Source organism: Gadus chalcogrammus, chromosome 12 (genome assembly GCF_026213295.1).
Source record: "Gadus chalcogrammus isolate NIFS_2021 chromosome 12, NIFS_Gcha_1.0, whole genome shotgun sequence".
Lineage (NCBI taxonomy): Eukaryota > Metazoa > Chordata > Actinopteri > Gadiformes > Gadidae > Gadus > Gadus chalcogrammus.
Window position 1 is genome coordinate 6,344,250 of NC_079423.1, and position 15,716 is coordinate 6,359,965.

General features: G+C 44.4%; 20 non-coding genes and 1 pseudogene across 20 annotated transcripts; all 21 read left to right on the plus strand.

Annotated features, from left to right (window-relative positions):
* The first annotated feature begins 498 nt into the window (after positions 1 to 498).
* Positions 499 to 617, plus strand: LOC130396069 (5S ribosomal RNA; annotated as a pseudogene).
* Positions 618 to 1,147: 530 nt separating this feature from the next.
* LOC130395037 (5S ribosomal RNA) lies at positions 1,148 to 1,268 on the plus strand. The gene has a single exon (XR_008898138.1). It is a non-coding gene; the product is annotated as a 5S ribosomal RNA (ribosomal RNA).
* Positions 1,269 to 2,825: 1,557 nt separating this feature from the next.
* Positions 2,826 to 2,944, plus strand: LOC130400499 (5S ribosomal RNA). The gene has a single exon (XR_008902982.1). It is a non-coding gene; the product is annotated as a 5S ribosomal RNA (ribosomal RNA).
* Positions 2,945 to 3,473: 529 nt separating this feature from the next.
* On the plus strand, positions 3,474 to 3,592 carry LOC130400359 (5S ribosomal RNA). The gene has a single exon (XR_008902838.1). It is a non-coding gene; the product is annotated as a 5S ribosomal RNA (ribosomal RNA).
* Positions 3,593 to 4,121: 529 nt separating this feature from the next.
* LOC130400217 (5S ribosomal RNA) lies at positions 4,122 to 4,240 on the plus strand. Its single transcript, XR_008902693.1, has one exon. It is a non-coding gene; the product is annotated as a 5S ribosomal RNA (ribosomal RNA).
* Positions 4,241 to 4,769: 529 nt separating this feature from the next.
* LOC130394753 (5S ribosomal RNA) lies at positions 4,770 to 4,888 on the plus strand. The gene has a single exon (XR_008897881.1). It is a non-coding gene; the product is annotated as a 5S ribosomal RNA (ribosomal RNA).
* A 521-nt stretch (positions 4,889 to 5,409) lies between these two features.
* Positions 5,410 to 5,528, plus strand: LOC130401331 (5S ribosomal RNA). The gene has a single exon (XR_008903793.1). It is a non-coding gene; the product is annotated as a 5S ribosomal RNA (ribosomal RNA).
* A 519-nt stretch (positions 5,529 to 6,047) lies between these two features.
* Positions 6,048 to 6,166, plus strand: LOC130400472 (5S ribosomal RNA). The gene has a single exon (XR_008902955.1). It is a non-coding gene; the product is annotated as a 5S ribosomal RNA (ribosomal RNA).
* Positions 6,167 to 6,695: 529 nt separating this feature from the next.
* On the plus strand, positions 6,696 to 6,814 carry LOC130399740 (5S ribosomal RNA). The gene has a single exon (XR_008902240.1). It is a non-coding gene; the product is annotated as a 5S ribosomal RNA (ribosomal RNA).
* A 529-nt stretch (positions 6,815 to 7,343) lies between these two features.
* Positions 7,344 to 7,462, plus strand: LOC130401135 (5S ribosomal RNA). The gene has a single exon (XR_008903593.1). It is a non-coding gene; the product is annotated as a 5S ribosomal RNA (ribosomal RNA).
* A 519-nt stretch (positions 7,463 to 7,981) lies between these two features.
* Positions 7,982 to 8,101, plus strand: LOC130395493 (5S ribosomal RNA). The gene has a single exon (XR_008898544.1). It is a non-coding gene; the product is annotated as a 5S ribosomal RNA (ribosomal RNA).
* Positions 8,102 to 8,631: 530 nt separating this feature from the next.
* On the plus strand, positions 8,632 to 8,750 carry LOC130399836 (5S ribosomal RNA). The gene has a single exon (XR_008902333.1). It is a non-coding gene; the product is annotated as a 5S ribosomal RNA (ribosomal RNA).
* A 530-nt stretch (positions 8,751 to 9,280) lies between these two features.
* Positions 9,281 to 9,399, plus strand: LOC130395150 (5S ribosomal RNA). The gene has a single exon (XR_008898238.1). It is a non-coding gene; the product is annotated as a 5S ribosomal RNA (ribosomal RNA).
* A 529-nt stretch (positions 9,400 to 9,928) lies between these two features.
* LOC130400017 (5S ribosomal RNA) lies at positions 9,929 to 10,047 on the plus strand. The gene has a single exon (XR_008902504.1). It is a non-coding gene; the product is annotated as a 5S ribosomal RNA (ribosomal RNA).
* Positions 10,048 to 11,604: 1,557 nt separating this feature from the next.
* On the plus strand, positions 11,605 to 11,723 carry LOC130399967 (5S ribosomal RNA). Its single transcript, XR_008902457.1, has one exon. It is a non-coding gene; the product is annotated as a 5S ribosomal RNA (ribosomal RNA).
* A 530-nt stretch (positions 11,724 to 12,253) lies between these two features.
* Positions 12,254 to 12,372, plus strand: LOC130394787 (5S ribosomal RNA). Its single transcript, XR_008897911.1, has one exon. It is a non-coding gene; the product is annotated as a 5S ribosomal RNA (ribosomal RNA).
* Positions 12,373 to 12,901: 529 nt separating this feature from the next.
* Positions 12,902 to 13,020, plus strand: LOC130400107 (5S ribosomal RNA). Its single transcript, XR_008902588.1, has one exon. It is a non-coding gene; the product is annotated as a 5S ribosomal RNA (ribosomal RNA).
* Positions 13,021 to 13,549: 529 nt separating this feature from the next.
* On the plus strand, positions 13,550 to 13,668 carry LOC130399733 (5S ribosomal RNA). The gene has a single exon (XR_008902234.1). It is a non-coding gene; the product is annotated as a 5S ribosomal RNA (ribosomal RNA).
* Positions 13,669 to 14,207: 539 nt separating this feature from the next.
* On the plus strand, positions 14,208 to 14,326 carry LOC130399895 (5S ribosomal RNA). The gene has a single exon (XR_008902388.1). It is a non-coding gene; the product is annotated as a 5S ribosomal RNA (ribosomal RNA).
* A 529-nt stretch (positions 14,327 to 14,855) lies between these two features.
* LOC130399751 (5S ribosomal RNA) lies at positions 14,856 to 14,974 on the plus strand. Its single transcript, XR_008902251.1, has one exon. It is a non-coding gene; the product is annotated as a 5S ribosomal RNA (ribosomal RNA).
* A 530-nt stretch (positions 14,975 to 15,504) lies between these two features.
* On the plus strand, positions 15,505 to 15,623 carry LOC130399896 (5S ribosomal RNA). Its single transcript, XR_008902389.1, has one exon. It is a non-coding gene; the product is annotated as a 5S ribosomal RNA (ribosomal RNA).
* Positions 15,624 to 15,716: the final 93 nt, after the last annotated feature.

Consider the following 15,716-nt stretch of genomic DNA (forward strand, 5'->3'; position numbering starts at 1 on the left):
CCGTGGCCTACCGTGGCGTACCGTGACCTGATGTTTACTGCCAACCGCTTTGGAGGATTTAAGCAACATACAAAAACTGACAACGTCTCTCAAAACTATTTTTGTGAAACATGAGGACAGTATAGTGATACTGCCAGCAGGGAGCACCAGAGAGCTGAACCGACAGTTGTACATTTCTTAAACTTTCACCAACGCAAACACGCACGCTCACTTCAGATCATGGGAGGACATCAAAAATCACCACCCATTCTCTGACACTTTAACCGTTAACCTTGGTTCAAACATTTAACATCACACGCACACGCAGTGTATTTCAGATAATTAATGAATTCAGATGTCACAATGATCGTTTACATGGATAAGGAGTCCTACTGAATCAATTACTGCCGTTTATATCTAACTAATGATTGTTTTGTAAAAGTGTAACGTCAAGCCTCAGCAGCTTTCTCACTCCTTATGTGCTACTGTATAAAACCTGGTTTTGCGCCTGCACTAATTGCTTACGGCCGTACCAACCTTAACACGCCCGATCTCGTCTGATCTCGGAAGCTAAGCAGGGTCGGGACTGGTAAGTCCTTGAATGGGAGACCGCCTGGGAATACCAGGTGCTGTAAGCTTTTTCTTTTTCAACTCGAGCTCAATGCCTCCGTGGCCTACCGTGGCGTACCGTGACCTGATGTTTACTGCCAACCGCTTTGGAGGATTTAAGCAACATACAAAAACTGACAACGTCTCTCAAAACTATTTTTGTGAAACATGAGGACAGTATAGTGATACTGCCAGCAGGGAGCACCAGAGAGCTGAACCGACAGTTGTACATTTCTTAAACTTTCACGAACACAAACACGCACGCTCACTTCAGATCATGGGAGGACGTCAAAAAATCACCACCCATTCTCTGACACTTTAACCGTTAACCTTGGTTCAAACATTTAACATCACACGCACACGCAGTGTATTTCAGATAATTAATGAATTCAGATGTCACAATGATCGTTTACATGGATAAGGAGTCCTACTGAATCAATTACTGCCGTTTATATCTAACTAATGATTGTTTTTGTAAAAGTGTAACGTCGAGCATCAGCAGCTTTCTCACTCCTTATGTGCTACTGTATAAAACCTGGTTTTGCGCCTGCACTAATTTGCTTACTGGTCCATACCACCCTGAACACGCCCGATCTCGTCTGATCTCGGAAGCTAAGCAGGGTCGGGCCTGGTTAGTACTTGGATGGGAGACCGCCTGGGAATACCAGGTGCTGTAAGCTTTTTCTTTTTCAACTCGAGCTCATTGCCTCCGTGGCCTACCGTGGCGTACCGTGACCTGTGCCCTATACCACGAAGCTCGCTGAACATACCCAGGCTTTCTTGGGAAAACCTGGCTCGACAGAGCCGCAACTCGCAATCAGAGTTAAATGGTACCACAAAGCTCACTTTAGATTCAATTAGTTGACCAGGTTTTCCGCTTTAGGTTCAGTGCGCGTTCACGTGAAAGGGGCGTTTTTTGCGTCATTTTTCTCACCTTTACGATAGATCAAGCAGTCTATATGAGTAAGTGAAAAGATTCTGCATATTGTCTGTATAATAACTATGCCAAATGCAGAATTGTTCGCCATAATCCTAATAGAATGATGATGATTTAAAAATGCATAAGCAACGTCCATCCTGCCTTATTCTATCATTTAGGGAATTCACTTTAAATACACCCTATTTAAGAAATATATTGCATGTTTTCGACCGCTGAGAGGTAGCGGCTGTAGCGTAGTGGATTAGTATAAGACCCGAACGCCAGCGACCGGGGTTCAAATTCGCCGGTCTCTCATCATGCATTTTACCCCCATAGATGTGGTGCCAGCACGGCCTTGAAAATATGGGTTCAAGTTCGAAATAATCACAAAAATATAATTCCATAAGCTTTAGTGAATAAGTATTCCATATGCATTAGAATTAGGACTTTTTAAGCCTCACATAAATTCACGTCACTTGGGAGTCGAACCTCCCGCGCAGAAATTCAAGACTGACGCGCTACCTCCACTCTAGCATTCTGTCACTGACACACAATGCGCAACAGTAATCATTGTCTACATAAGGTCCAAAAGGACGATCAAATAACGAACACCCTCTGATGAGAATCTGTATCTCTCATGAAGAACCCCAATTTCGTTGTTTGCACAATGACAATAAAGTCTGAAATCTGAATATCGTCAGACAATGCCAAGGGATCGGTTTTGTCCCGTAAAACCCTGTCTCCGGAGAGACGCCTGTACGAGAAGTGCGCCGGGGTCCACGGGAACACCCACAAATGGTGACGCCATTGTCAGAGGAGGGGCTAGGAAGCTGCGCACGCCGATTTAAGTAGCCGATCTCCGGCTAGACTAAGCCGAAAAAAACTGCTCCCGACCAGGTTTGGTTGCGAGCATAAGTCACCATGGTGATACAGCGACGCTAAAAGAGATCGACTTTCGTGGTACAACTAACCCAGGCTTGGAGCTCAACATACCTCGCTAACCCTCTAAGCGAGCTTCGTGGTACAGGGCCCAGATCATGGGAGGACGTCAACAAATCACCACCCATTCTCTGACACTTTAACCGTTAACCTTGGTTCAAACATTTAACATCACACGCACATGCAGTGTATTTCAGATAATTAATGAATTCAGATGTCACAATGATCGTTTACATGGATAAGGAGTCCTACTGAATCAATTACTGCCGTTTATATCTAACTAATGATTGTTTTTGTAAGAGTGTAACGTCGAGCCTCAGCAGCTTTCTCACTCCTTATGTGCTACTGTATAAAACCTGGTTTTGCGCCTGCACTAATTGCTTACGGCCATACCACCCTGAACACGCCCGATCTCGTCTGAACACGGAAGCTAAGCAGGGTCGGGCCTGGTTAGTACTTGGATGGGAGACCGCCTGGGAATACCAGGTGCTGTAAGCTTTTTCTTTTTCAACTCGAGCTCATTGACTCCGTGGCCTACCGTGGCGTACCGTGACCTGATGTTTACAGCCAACCGCTTTGGAGGATTTAAGCAACATAAAAACTGACAACGTCTCTCAAAACTATTTTTGTGAAACATGAGGACAGTATAGTGATACTGCCAGCAGGGAGCACCAGAGAGCTGAACCGACAGTTGTACATTTCTTAAACTATCACCAACACAAACACGCCACGCTCACTTCAGATCATGGGAGGACGTCAAAAAATCACCACCCATTCTCTGACACTTTAACCGTTAACCTTGGTTCAAACATTTAACATCACACGCACACGCAGTGTATTTCAGATAATTAATGAATTCAGATGTCACAATGATCGTTTACATGGATAAGGAGTCCTACTGAATCAATTACTGCCGTTTATATCTAACTAATGATTGTTTTTTGTAAGAGTGTAACGTCGAGCCTCAGCAGCTTTCTCACTCCTTATGTGCTACTGTATAAAACCTGGTTTTGCGCCTGCACTAATTGCTTACGGCCATACCACCCTGAACACGCCCGATCTCGTCTGATCTCGGAAGCTAAGCAGGGTCGGGCCTGGTTAATACTTGGATGGGAGACCGCCTGGGAATACCAGGTGCTGTAAGCTTTTTCTTTTTAAACTCGAGCTCATTGCCTCCGTGGCCTACCGTGGCGTACCGTGACCTGATGTTTACTGCCAACCGCTTTGGAGGATTTAAGCAACATACAAAAACTGACAACGTCTCTCGAAACTATTTTTGTGAAACATGAGGACAGTATAGTGATACTGCCAGCAGGGAGCACCAGAGAGCTGAACCGACAGTTGTACATTTCTTAAACTTTCACCAACACAAACACGCACGCTCACTTCAGATCATGGGAGGACGTCAAAAAATCACCACCCATTCTCTGACACTTTAACCGTTAACCTTGGTTCAAACATTTAACATCACACGCACACGCAGTGTATTTCAGATAATTAATGAATTCAGATGTCACAATGATCGTTTACATGGATAAGGAGTCCTACTGAATCAATTACTGCCGTTTATATCTAACTAATGATTGTTTTTGTAAAAGTGTAACGTCGAGCCTCAGCAGCTTTCTCACTCCTTATGTGCTACTGTATAAAACCTGGTTTTGCGCCTGCACTAATTGCTTACGGCCATACCACCCTGAACACGCCCGATCTCGTCTGATCTTGGAAGCTAAGCAGGGTCGGGCCTGGTTAGTACTTGGATGGGAGACCGCCTGGGAATACCAGGTGCTGTAAGCTTTTTCTTTTTCAACTCGAGCTCATTGCCTCCGTGGCCTACCGTGGCGTACCGTGACCTGATGTTTACTGCCAACCGCTTTGGAGGATTTAAGCAACATACAAAAACTGACAACGTCTCTCAAAACTATTTTTGTGAAACATGAGGACAGTATAGTGATACTGCCAGCAGGGAGCACCAGAGAGCTGAAACGACAGTTGTACATTTCTTAAACTTTCACCAACACAAACACGCACGCTCACTTCAGATCATGGGAGGACGTCAAAAAATCACCACCCATTCTCTGACACTTTAACCGTTAACCTTGGTTCAAACATTTAACATCACACGCACACGCAGTGTATTTCAGATAATTAATGAATTCAGATGTCACAATGATCGTTTACATGGATAAGGAGTCCTACTGAATCAATTACTGCCGTTTATATCTAACTAATGATTGTTTTTGTAAAAGTGTAACGTCGAGCCTCAGCAGCTTTCTCACTCCTTATGTGCTACTGTATAAAACCTGGTTTTGCGCCTGCACAATTTGCTTACGGCCATACCACCCTGAACACGCCCGATCTTGTCTGATCTCGGAAGCTAAGCAGGGTCGGGCCTGGTTAGTACTTGGATGGGAGACCGCCTGGGAATACCAGGTGCTGTAATGCTATTTATTTTTCAACTCGAGCTCATTGACTCCGTGGCGATACCGTGACCTGATGTTTACTGCCAACCGCTTTGGAGGATTTAAGCAACATACAAAAACTGACAACGTCTCTCAAAACTATTTTTGTGAAACATGAGGACAGTATAGTGATACTGCCAGCAGGGAGCACCAGAGAGCTGAACCGACAGTTGTACATTTCTTAAACTTTCACCAACACAAACACGCACGCTCACTTCAGATCATGGGAGGACGTCAAAAAATCACCACCCATTCTCTGACACTTTAACCGTTAACCTTGGTTCAAACATTTAACATCACACGCACACGCAGTGTATTTCAGATAATTAATGAATTCAGATGTCACAATGATCGTTTACATGGATAAGGAGTCCTACTGAATCAATTACTGCCGTTTATATCTAACTAATGATTGTTTTTGTAAGAGTGTAACGTCGAGCCTCAGCAGCTTTCTCACTCCTTATGTGCTACTGTATAAAACCTGGTTTTGCGCCTGCACTAATTGCTTACGGCCATACCACCCTGAACACGCCCGATCTCGTCTGATCTCAGAAGCTAAGCACGGTTGGGCCTGGTTAGTACTTGGATGGGAGACCGCCTGGGAATACCAGGTGCTGTAAGCTTTTTCTTTTTCAACTCGAGCTCATTGACTCCGTGGCGTACCGTGACCTGATGTTTACTGCCTACGGCTTTGGAGGATTTAAGCAACATACAAAAACTGACAACGTCTCTCAAAACTATTTTTGTGAAACATGAGGACAGTATAGTGATACTGCCAGCAGGGAGCACCAGAGAGCTTAACCGACAGTTGTACATTTCTTAAACTTTCACCAACACAAACACGCACGCTCACTTCAGATCATGGGAGGACGTCAAAAAATCACCACCCATTCTCTGACACTTTAACCGTTAACCTTGGTTCAAACATTTAACATCACACGCACACGCAGTGTATTTCAGATAATTAATGAATTCAGATGTCACAATGATCGTTTACATGGATAAGGAGTCCTACTGAATCAATTACTGCCGTTTATATCTAACTAATGATTGTTTTTGTAAAAGTGTAACGTCGAGCCTCAGCAGCTTTCTCACTCCTTATGTGCTACTGTATAAAACCTGGTTTTGCGCCTGCACTAATTGCTTACGGCCATACCACCCTGAACACGCCAGATCTCGTCTGATCTCGGAAGCTAAGCAGGGTCGGGCCTGGTTAGTACTTGGATGGGAGACCGCCTGGGAATACCAGGTGCTGTAAGCTTTTTCTTTTTCAACTCGAGCTCATTGCCTCCGTGGCCTACCGTGGCGTACCGTGACCTGATGTTTACTGCCAACCGCTTTGGAGGATTTAAGCAACATACAAAAACTGACAACGTCTCTCAAAACTATTTTTGTGAAACATGAGGACAGTATAGTGATACTGCCAGCAGGGAGCACCAGAGAGCTGAACCGACAGTTGTACATTTCTTAAACTTTCACCAACACAAACACGCACGCTCACTTCAGATCATGGGAGGACGTCAAAAAATCACCACCCATTCTCTGACACTTTAACCGTTAACCTTGGTTCAAACATTTAACATCACACGCACACGCAGTGTATTTCAGATAATTAATGTATTCAGATGTCACAATGATCGTTTACATGGATAAGGAGTTCTACTGAATCAATTACTGCCGTTTATATCTAACTAATGATTGTTTTTGTAAGAGTGTAACGTCGAGCCTCAGCAGCTTTCTCACTCCTTATGTGCTACTGTATAAAACCTGGTTTTGCGCCTGCACTATTGGCTTACGGCCATACCACCCTGAACACGCCCGATCTCGTCTGATCTCGGAAGCTAAGCAGGGTCGGGCCTGGTTAGTACTTGGATGGGAGACCGCCTGGGAATACCAGGTGCTGTAAGCTATTTCTTTTTCAACTCGAGCTCATTGACTCCGTGGCCTACCGTGGCGTACCGTGACCTGATGTTTACTGCCAACCGCTTTGGAGGATTTAAGCAACATACAAAAACTGACAACGTCTCTCAAAACTATTTTTGTGAAACATGAGGACAGTATAGTGATACTGCCAGCAGGGAGCACCAGAGAGCTGAACCGACAGTTGTACATTTCTTAAACTTTCACCAACACAAACACGCACGCTCACTTCAGATCATGGGAGGACGTCAAAAAATCACCACCCATTCTCTGACACTTTAACCGTTAACCTTGGTTCAAACATTTAACATCACACGCACACGCAGTGTATTTCAGATAATTAATGAATTCAGATGTCACAATGATCGTTTACATGGATAAGGAGTCCTACTGAATCAATTACTGCCGTTTATATCTAACTAATGATTGTTTTTGTAAGAGTGTAACGTCGAGCCTCAGCAGCTTTCTCACTCCTTATGTGCTACTGTATAAAACCTGGTTTTGCGCCTGCACTAATTGCTTACGGCTATACCACCCTGAACACGCCCGTTCTCGTCTGATCTCGGAAGCTAAGCAGGGTCGGGCCTGGTTAGTACTTGGATGGGAGACCGCCTGGGAATACCAGGTGCTGTAAGCTTTTTCTTTTTCAACTCGAGCTCATTGACTCCGTGGCGTACCGTGACCTGATGTGTACTGCCAACCGCTTTGGAGGATTTAAGCAACATACAAAAACTGACAACGTCTCTCAAAACTGTTTTTGTGAAACATGAGGACAGTATAGTGATACTGCCAGCAGGGAGCACCAGAGAGCTGAACCGACAGCTGTACATTTCTTAAAATTTCACCTACACAAACACGCACGCTCACTTAAGATCATGGGAGGACGTCAAAAAATCACCACCCATTCTCTGACACTTTAACCGTTAACCTTGGTTCAAACATTTAACATCACACGCACACGCAGTGTATTTCAGATAATTAATGAATTCAGATGTCACAAAGATCGTTTACATGGATAAGGAGTCCTACTGAATCAATTACTGCCGTTTATATCTAACTAATGATTGTTTTTGTAAAAGTGTAACGTCGAGCCTCAGCAGCTTTCTCACTCCTTATGTGCTACTGTATAAAACCTGGTTTTGCGCCTGGACTAATTGCTTACGGCCATACCACCCTGAACACTCCTGATCTCAGTCTGATCTCGGAAGCTAAGCAGGGTCGGGCCTGGTTAGTACTTGGATGGGAGTCCGCCTGGGAATACCAGGTGCGGTAAGCATTTTCTTTTTCAACTCGAGCTCATTGCCTCCGTGGCCTACCGTGGCGTACCGTGACCTGATGTTTACTGCCAACCGCTTTGGAGGATTTAAGCAACATACAAAAACTTACAACGTCTCTCAAAACTATTTTTGTGAAACATGAGGACAGTATAGTGATACTGCCAGCAGGGAGCACCAGAGAGCTGAAACGACAGTTGTACATTTCTTAAACTTTCACCAACACAAACACGCACGCTCACTTCAGATCATGGGAGGACGTCAAAAAATCACCACCCATTCTCTGACACTTTAACCGTTAACCTTGGTTCAAACATTTAACATCACACGCACACGCAGTGTATTTCAGATAATTAATTGAATTCAGATGTCACAATGATCGTTTACATGGATAAGGAGTCCTACTGAATCAATTACTGCCGTTTATATCTAACTAATGATTGTTTTTGTAAAAGTGTAACGTCGAGCCTCAGCAGCTTTCTCACTCCTTATGTGCTACTGTATAAAACCTGGTTTTGCGCCTGAACTAATTGATTACGGCCATACCACCCTGAACACGCCCGATCTCGTCTGATCTCGGAAGCTAAGCAGGGTTGGGCCTGGTTAGTACTTGGATGGGAGACCGCCTGGGAATACCAGGTGCTGTAAGCTTTTTCTTTTTCAACTCGAGCTCATTGACTCCGTGGCCTACCGTGGCGTACCGTGACCTGATGTTTACTGCCAACCGCTTTGGAGGATTTAAGCAACATACAAAAACTGACAACGTCTCTCAAAACTATTTTTGTGAAACATGAGGACAGTATAGTGATACTGCCAGCAGGGAGCACCAGAGAGCTGAACCGACAGTTGTACATTTCTTAAACTTTCACCAACACAAACACGCACGCTCACTTCAGATCATGGGAGGACGTCAAAAAATCACCACCCATTCTCTGACACTTTAACCGTTAACCTTGGTTCAAACATTTAACATCACACGCACACGCAGTGTATTTCAGATAATTAATGAATTCAGATCGTCACAATGATCGTTTACATGGATAAGGAGCCCTACTGAATCAATTACTGCCGTTTATATCTAACTAATGATTGTTTTTGTAAAAGTGTAACGTCAAGCCTCAGCAGCTTTCTCACTCCTTATGTGCTACTGTATAAAACCTGGTTTTGCGCCTGCACTAAATGCTTACGGCCATGCCACCCTGAACACGTCTGATCTCGTCTGATCTCGGATGCTAAGCAGGGTCGGGCCTGGTTAGTACTTGGATGGGAGACCGCCTGGGAATACCAGGTGCTGTAAGCTATTTCTTTTTCAACTCGAGCTCATTGACTCCGTGGCCTACCGTGGCGTACCGTGACCTGATGTTTACTGCCAACCGCTTTGGAGGATTTAAGCAACATACAAAAACTGACAACGTCTCTCAAAACTATTTTTGTGAAACATGAGGACAGTATAGTGATACTGCCAGCAGGGAGCACCAGAGAGCTGAAACGACAGTTGTACATTTCTTAAACTTTCACGAACACAAACACGCACGCTCACTTCAGATCATGGGAGGACGTCAAAAAATCACCACCCATTCTCTGACACTTTAACCGTTAACCTTGGTTCAAACATTTAACATCACACGCACACGCAGTGTATTTCAGATAATTAATGAATTCAGATGTCACAATGATCGTTTACATGGATAAGGAGTCCTACTGAATCAATTACTGCCGTTTATATCTAACTAATGATTGTTTTTGTAAAAGTGTAACGTCGAGCATCAGCAGCTTTCTCACTCCTTATGTGCTACTGTATAAAACCTGGTTTTGCGCCTGCACTATTTGCTTATGGTCATACCACCCTGAACACGCCCGATCTCGTCTGATCTCGGAAGCTAAGCAGGGTCGGGCCTGGTTAGTACTTGGATGGGAGACCGCCTGGGAATACCAGGTGCTGTAAGCTTTTTCTTTTTCAACTCGAGCTCATTGCCTCCGTGGCCTACCGTGGCGTACCGTGACCTGTGCCCTATACCACGAAGCTCGCTGAACATACCCAGGCTTTCTTGGGAAAACCTGGCTCGACAGAGCCGCAACTCGCAATCAGAGTTAAATGGTACCACAAAGCTCACTTTAGATTCAATTAGTTGAACCAGGTTTTCCGCTTTAGGTTCAGTGCGCGTTCACGTGAAAGGGGCGTTTTTTGCGTCATTTTTCTCACCTTTACGATAGATCAAGCAGTCTATATGAGTAAGTGAAAAGATTCTGCATATTGTCTGTAAAATAACTATGCCAAATGCAGAATTGTTCGCCATTAATCCTAATAGAATGATGATGATTTAAAAATGCATAAGCAACGTCCATCCTGCCTTATTCTATCATTTAGGGAATTCACTTTAAATACACCCTATTTAAGAAATATATTGCATGTTTTCGACCGCTGAGAGGTAGCGGCTGTAGCGTAGTGGATTAGTATAAGACCCGAACGCCAGCGACCGGGGTTCAAATTCGCCGGTCTCTCATCATGCATTTTACCCCCATAGATGTGGTGCCAGCACGGCCTTGAAAATATGGGTTCAAGTTCGAAATAATCACAAAAATATAATTCCATAAGCTTTAGTGAATAAGTATTCCATATGCATTAGAATTAGGACTTTTTAAGCCTCACATAAATTCACGTCACTTGGGAGTCGAACCTCCCGCGCAGAAATTCAAGACTGACGCGCTACCTCCACTCTAGCATTCTGTCACTGACACACAATGCGCAACAGTAATCATTGTCTACATAAGGTCCAAAAGGACGATCAAATAACGAACACCCTCTGATGAGAATCTGTATCTCTCATGAAGAACCCCAATTTCGTTGTTTGCACAATGACAATAAAGTCTGAAATCTGAATATCGTCAGACAATGCCAAGGGATCGGTTTTGTCCCGTAAAACCCTGTCTCCGGAGAGACGCCTGTACGAGAAGTGCGCCGGGGTCCACGGGAACACCCACAAATGGTGACGCCATTGTCAGAGGAGGGGCTAGGAAGCTGCGCACGCCGATTTAAGTAGCCGATCTCCGGCTAGACTAAGCCGAAAAACTGCTCCCGACCAGGTTTGGTTGCGAGCATAAGTCACCATGGTGATACAGCGACGCTAAAAGAGATCGACTTTCGTGGTACAACTAACCCAGGCTTGGAGCTCAACATACCTCGCTAACCCTCTAAGCGAGCTTCGTGGTACAGGGCCCAGATCATGGGAGGACGTCAACAAATCACCACCCATTCTCTGACACTTTAACCGTTAACCTTGGTTCAAACATTTAACATCACACGCACACGCAGTGTATTTCAGATAATTAATGAATTCAGATGTCACAATGATAGTTTACATGGATAAGGAGTCCTACTGAATCAATTACTGCCGTTTATATCTAACTAATGATTGTTTTTGTAAAAGTGTAACGTCGAGCCTCAGCAGCTTTCTCACTCCTTATGTGCTACTGTATAAAACCTGGTTTTGCGCCTGCACTAATTGCTTACGGCCATACCACCCTGAACACGCCTGATCTCGTCTGATCTCGGAAGCTAAGCAGGGTCGGGCCTGGTTAGTACTTGGATGGGAGACCGCCTGGGAATACCAGGTGCTGTAAGCTTTTTCTTTTTTCAACTCGAGCTCATTGACTCCGTGGCCTACCGTGGCGTACCGTGACCTGATGTTTACTGCCAACCGCTTTGGAGGATTTAAGCAACATACAAAAACTGACAACGTCTCTCAAAACTATTTTTGTGAAACATGAGGACAGTATAGTGATACTGCCAGCAGGGAGCACCAGAGAGCTGAACCGACAGTTGTACATTTCTTAAACTTTCACCAACACAAACACGCACGCTCACTTCAGATCATGGGAGGACGTCAAAAAATCACCACCCATTCTCTGACACTTTAACCGTTAACCTTGGTTCAAACATTTAACATCACACGCACATGCAGTGTATTTCAGATAATTAATGAATTCAGATGTCACAATGATCGTTTACATGGATAAGGAGTCCTACTGAATCAATTACTGCCGTTTATATCTAACTAATGATTGTTTTTGTAAGAGTGTAACGTCGAGCCTCAGCAGCTTTCTCACTCCTTATGTGCTACTGTATAAAACCTGGTTTTGCGCCTGCACTAATTGCTTAAGGCCATACCACCCTGAACACGCCCGATCTCGTCTGAACACGGAAGCTAAGCAGGGTCGGGCCTGGTTAGTACTTGGATGGGAGACCGCCTGGGAATACCAGGTGCTGTAAGCTTTTTCTTTTTCAACTCGAGCTCATTGACTCCGTGGCCTACCGTGGCGTACCGTGACCTGATGTTTACAGCCAACCGCTTTGGAGGATTTAAGCAACATATAAAAACTGACAACGTCTCTCAAAACTATTTTTGTGAAACATGAGGACAGTATAGTGATACTGCCAGCAGGGAGCACCAGAGAGCTGAACCGACAGTTGTACATTTCTTAAACTTTCACCAACACAAACACGCACGCTCACTTCAGATCATGGGAGGACGTCAAAAAATCACCACCCATTCTCTGACACTTTAACCGTTAACCTTGGTTCAAACATTTAACATCACACGCACACGCAGTGTATTTCAGATAATTAATGAATTCAGATGTCACAATGATCGTTTACATGGATAAGGAGTCCTACTGAATCAATTACTGCCGTTTATATCTAACTAATGATTGTTTTTGTAAGAGTGTAACGTCGAGCCTCAGCAGCTTTCTCACTCCTTATGTGCTACTGTATAAAACCTGGTTTTGCGCCTGCACTAATTGCTTACGGCCATACCACCCTGAACACGCCCGATCTCGTCTGATCTCGGAAGCTAAGCAGGGTCGGGCCTGGTTAGTACTTGGAAGGGAGACCGCCTGGGAATACCAGGTGCTGTAAGCTTTTTCTTTTTCAACTCGAGCTCATTGACTCCGTGGCCTACCGTGGCGTACCGTGACCTGATGTTTACTGCCAACCGCTTTGGAGGATTTAAGCAACATACAAAAACTGACAACGTCTCTCAAAACTATTTTTGTGAAACATGAGGACAGTATAGTGATACTGCCAGCAGGGAGCACCAGAGAGCTGAACCGACAGTTGTACATTTCTTAAACTTTCACCAACACAAACACGCACGCTCACTTCAGATCATGGGAGGACGTCAAAAAATCACCACCCATTCTCTGACACTTTAACCGTTAACCTTGGTTCAAACATTTAACATCACACGCACACGCAGTGTATTTCAGATAATTAATGAATTCAGATGTCACAATGATCGTTTACATGGATAAGGAGTCCTACTGAATCAATTACTGCCGTTTATATCTAACTAATGATTGTTTTTGTAAAAGTGTAATGTCGAGCCTCAGCAGCTTTCTCACTCCTTATGTGCTACTGTATAAAACCTGGTTTTGCGCTTTCACTAATTGCTTATGGCCATACCACCCTGAACACGCCCGATCTCGTCTGATCTCGGAAGCTAAGCAGGGTCGGGCCTGGTTAGTACTTGGATGGGAGACCGCCTGGGAATACCAGGTGCTGTAAGCTTTTTCTTTTTAAACTCGAGCTCATTGCCTCCGTGGCCTACCGTGGCGTACCGTGGCGTACCGTGACCTGATGTTTACTGCCAACCGCTTTGGAGGATTTAAGCAACATACAAAAACTGACAACGTCTCTCAAAACTATTTTTGTGAAACATGAGGACAATATAGTGATACTGCCAGCAGGGAGCACCAGAGAGCTGAAACAACAGTTGTACATTTCTTAAACTTTCACCAACACAAACACGCACGCTCACTTCAGATCATGGGAGGACGTCAAAAAATCACCACCCATTCTCTGACACTTTAACCGTTAACCTTGGTTCAAACATTTAACATCACACGCACACGCAGTGTATTTCAGATAATTAATGAATTCAGTTGTCACAATGATCGTTTACATGGATAAGGAGTCCTACTGAATCAATTACTGCCGTTTATATCTAACTAATGATTGTTTTTGTAAAAGTGTAACGTCGAGCCTCAGCAGCTTTCACACTCCTTATGTGCTACTGTATAAAACCTGGTTTTGCGCCTGCACTAATTGCTTACGGCCATACCACCCTGAACACACCCGATCTCGTCTGATCTCGGAAGCTAAGCAGGGTCGGGCCTGGTTAATACTTGGATGGGAGACCGCCTGGGAATACCAGGTGCTGTAAGCTATTTCTTTTTCAACTCGAGCTCATTGACTCCGTGGCCTACCGTGGCGTACCGTGACCTGATGTTTACTGCCAACCGCTTTGGAGGATTTAAGCAACATACAAAAACTGACAACGTCTCTCGAAAACTATTTTTGTGAAACATGAGGACAGTATAGTGATACTGCCAGCAGGGAGCACCAGAGAGCTGAACCGACAGTTGTACATTTCTTAAACTTTCACCAACACAAACACGCACGCTCACTTCAGATCATGGGAGGACGTCAAAAAATCACCACCCATTCTCTGACACTTTAACCGTTAACCTTGGTTCAAACATTTAACATCACACGCACACGCAGTGTATTTCAGATAATTAATGAATTCAGATGTCACAATGATCGTTTACATGGATAAGGAGTCCTACTGAATCAATTACTGCCGTTATATCTAACTAATGATTGTTTTTGTAAGAGTGTAACGTCGAGCCTCAGCAGCTTTCTCACTCCTTATGTGCTACTGTATAAAACCTGGTTTTGCGCCTGCACTAATTGCTTACGGCCATACCACCCTGAACACGCCCGATCTCGTCTGATCTCGGAAGCTAAGCAGGGTCGGGCCTGGTTAGTACTTGGATGGGAGACCGCCTGGGAATACCAGGTGCTGTAAGCTTTTTCTTTTTCAACTCGAGCTCATTGACTCCGTGGCCTACCGTGGCGTACCGTGACCTGATGTTTACTGCCAACCGCTTTGGAGGATTTAAGCAACATACAAAAACTGACAACGTCTCTCAAAACTATTTTTGTGAAACATGAGGACAGTATAGTGATACTGCCAGCAGGGAGCACCAGAGAGCTGAACCGACAGTTGTACATTTCTTAAACTTTCACCAACACAAACACGCACGCTCACTTCAGATCATGGGAGGACGTCAAAAAATCACCACCCATTCTCTGACACTTTAACCGTTAACCTTGGTTCAAACATTTAACATCACACGCACACGCAGTGTATTTCAGATAATTAATGAATTCAGATGTCACAATGATCGTTTACATGGATAAGGAGTCCTACTGAATCAATTACTGCCGTTTATATCTAACTAATGATTGTTTTTGTAAAAGTGTAACGTCGAGCCTCAGCAGCTTTCTCACTCCTTATGTGCTACTGTATAAAACCTGGTTTTGCGCCTGCACTAATTTGCTTACGGCCATACCACCCTGAACACGCCCGATCTCGTCTGATCTCGGAAGCTAAGCAGGGTCGGGCCTGGTTAGTACTTGGATGGGAGACCTCCTGGGAATACCAGGTGCTGTATGCTATTTATTTTTCAACTCGAGCTCATTGACTCCGTGGCATACCGTGACCTGATGTTTACTGCCAACCGCTTTGGAGGATTTAAGCAACATACAAA